We start from the raw sequence: 3,062 nt of genomic DNA, 5'->3' as shown, positions 1-3,062 counted from the left end.
GCTGTTACTGCAAAGGAAAAATAAACCTGTACCAAATGCCTTCAATTAGGTTCGTTTTCGCCAGCATCAATTGAAAACACATGGTGATCCAAAGCATTTTTCTGTCAATTTTTCTTTATGACTTTAGACAAGTTATGCTAATATGCCCGAGACATAAGGAGACTTGGAATATAAATTTTAAAAAAGACAACCTAAGTCCCTATTTTGTTTACATTCTTTATGACAGCTAAATAAGATCATCATCTGAAGTATTTGAACTTCAAGATAACGAATAGTATGGATCATAGCCCCATAGAATTCATACCTCATTTTATGTTCTTGTCAATAGTAAACATCCTGAAGCACAGAATTAGTTAAAATTCTGAGAGTTCAAGCAAGTTTTTACCTAGGTAAAAATAGCCTCACAGATTTTTCCCATATGTCTTATAAAACCATCAAAATATATGAATAGTGCACAATTAAATTTTTTCTTCTCAGATAATGAATTTCCTTTTAAATTCAATTTGATGTGCTTTTGTTATAAACATTCCAAATATAAATGTATGCTTTTTTAAAAAAAACTCCCCAAGCCCCCCCAAAACTCCCGCAAATGTATACTTTAATGAAGTTAAATATATAAAATAAGTTAGTTAATAACTTCTCCCAAAGGGATATTTATCTGCTTTTTGTATATTTGTTATTTTGGAACAAAATTTTCACTATTTAATCAATATTTGGATTATCTTTTAAATAAAATAACACCAATACTACTAGTTACAAAGTTATCACATTTTATATAAATCTAGATCTATCATTTGAACTAAGTTTTCTCTTTCTGTTAAGATCCTGTTTATAAAATGAAGCCTGTTAATATATTTACCACTAACTTTGCAGTATCTCTCCAGTGAGGTTGCCACCAGCTTCTGAAAGGTCCTTCACTTTTATCTGATTTAATTTTGATCTGTGTCAGGGATTTAGCCTTGTTCTATTAATTTGATGACACAGTTCTTAATCCTATTTACCTAACATTTTGAGATTAAGAGTATGGTTTAAAATTTGGTAGGATTTAGAAAGAAACACTAGAGGGCGGGCTGTGCACGTGATCAGGAACAATGACCCTGAGTTACTTCATTTTACACAATTTTTTTTTTTAATTTAAAGTATAGTTGACATACAATATTACATTAGTTTTCAGGTAAACAACATAGTGGTTTGACATTTATACACCTTATGAAATGATCATCATGATAAGTCTAGTTACCATATATCTGTCACCATATAAAGTAATTGTAATATTATTGACTATATTACCTATACTATAATAAATATAAATGTAAATAATACTGCAATAAACATAGGGGTGCACATATCTTCTTGAATTAGTGTTTTCATTTTCTTCAGATCAATACCTAGAAGTGGAATTGCTGAATCATATGGCAGTTTTTCATTTTCTGAGGAACTTCCACACTGTTTTCCACAGCAAATGCACCAATTTGTATTCCCACCAATAGTGCTTGAGGCTTCCTTTTTCTTCCCATCCTTGCCAACACTTGTTATTTCTTGTCTTTTTGATACTAGCCATTCTGATGGGTGTGAGGTGACATCCCATTGGGGTTTTGATTTGCATTTCCCTGATGATTAGTGATTTGAGCATCTTCTCATGTTTCTGTTGACCATCTGCATGTCTTCTTTGAAAAAATGTTTATTCAGGCCTCTGCTCATTTTTTAATCAGATTGTGGGGTTTTTGGTATTAAGTTGTATGAGTTCTTTGCATATTTTGGATATTAACCCTTATTGAATATATCATTTGCAAATATCTTCTTCCATTCAGTAGGTTCCCTTTTAGTTTTTTTTTTTTTAATAGTTCCTTTGTTGTGCAAAACCTTTTTAGTTTGATGTAGGCTCACTTGTTTGTTTTTGCTTATTGCCCTTTGCCTGAGGGGATAGATCCAAAAAAATATTGTTATGACCAATGTCCAGGAATTTACAAACTCTCTTTTCTTTTAGGAGTTTTATGGTTTTGGGTCTTACATTTAGGTCTTTAATACATTTTGAGTTTATTTTTGTGTATAGTGTAAGGAAGTGGTCTGGTTTCATTCTTTTGCATTTAGCTGTCTAGTTTATCCAACACCATTTGTTAAAGACATTATTTTTGCCCCGTTGAATTTTCTTGCCTACTCTATTGTAGATTAATTGATCATATACTTATTTCTTGGCTCTGTATTCATTTCCATTGATATGTATATCTGTTTTTGTGCCAATACCACACTGTTTTGTTTTGTTTAAGATTTTATTTATTTATTTGACAGAGAGAGATCACAAGTGGGCAGAGAGGCAGGGAGAGAGGGAGGGAGAAGCAGGCTCCCCACTGAACAGGAAGCCCAATGCGGGGCTTGATCCCTGACCCTGAGACCATGACCTGATCTGAAGGCAAAGGCTCAACCCACTGAGCCACCCACGTGCCCCAATACCACACTGTTTTGATTACGTTAGCTTCATAGTATAGCTTGAAATCAAGCTGATGCCTCCAGGTTTGTTCTTCTCTTTCAAGATTGCTTTGGCTATTCAGCATCTTTGTGGTTCCATTCAGGATCATTTGTAGGATCATTTGTTCTAGTTCTATGAGAAATGCTATTGGTGTTTTTGTAGGAATTATATTGAAGCTGTAGATTGCTTTGGGTAATATGGACATTTTAACAGTATTAATTCTTCCAGCCCATGAGCATGGTATATTTATTTGTGTCGTCTTCAATTTCTTTCATCAGTGCCTTATAGTTTTCAGAGTACAGGTCTTTCACCCCTCTGGTTAAATTTCTATGAATTTGGTTCTTTCTGATGCACATGTAAATGAGATTTTCTGAATTTCTCTTTCTGCTAGTTTATTATCAATGCATAGAAATGCAATAGATTGTTGTATATTGGTTTTGTATCCGGTAACTTTACTGAATTCATTTATTAGTTCTGGTAGTTTTTGGTGGAGTCTTTGAGTTTTCTATATATAGTATCACGTCATCTTTAAATAGTGACAGTTTTATTTCTTCCTTACTAATTTGGATGACTTTTATTTATTTTTTTCTTGTCT

Source organism: Lontra canadensis, unplaced genomic scaffold (assembly GCF_010015895.1).
Source record: "Lontra canadensis isolate GAN:19392208 unplaced genomic scaffold, GSC_riverotter_1.0 scaffold17, whole genome shotgun sequence".
Lineage (NCBI taxonomy): Eukaryota > Metazoa > Chordata > Mammalia > Carnivora > Mustelidae > Lontra > Lontra canadensis.
Note: the sequence above shows the minus strand (reverse complement) of the source record.